Source organism: Apis dorsata, unplaced genomic scaffold, assembly GCF_000469605.1.
Source record: "Apis dorsata unplaced genomic scaffold, Apis dorsata 1.3 scaffold_298, whole genome shotgun sequence".
Taxonomy (NCBI): Eukaryota; Metazoa; Arthropoda; class Insecta; order Hymenoptera; family Apidae; genus Apis; species Apis dorsata.
The window spans coordinates 116,613-117,091 of NW_006263572.1; positions in this window are offsets into that span (position 1 = coordinate 116,613).

The window sequence follows — 479 nt, forward strand, 5'->3', positions numbered from 1 at the left end:
TCACCCCTTATGCGCTTTTCACTCTCCTCTCCCAACCTTCGATTCTCTATTCTATCCTTTTTCTTTTCGTGGCGCATAATCCATTGGCGCGACGAAGACAGCGAACAACGACGAGAACGACGACGACGACGACGACATTGCGCTAGCTCTGGAATAGTGGGGAGTCGTGGTGGGGTTGGAAAACCAATGGGGCAAGATTCCGAGACTTGGAACGGCATCCCTGAATTCTTGATTCTCTTGGTAAACAAGTGCTTAGGTGATTCACTGCTTGTTCGCTCCTATCGGCCGTCGTCTGTTTCTAGACGCCATTGTGTTTTGCGATTCCACCTCGTTTTCCGGTCTAATGGCTTTCCGTGACTAACGGTGGATAAGGTTGCTCTGGAAACTCTTACTCCTGTTTCTATTTATCTTTTATTTTCTTCTCTTCCTTTTTCTGTTTTTTTTCTGTCGTTTTTTTTTTTTTTTTTTTTTTTTTTTTT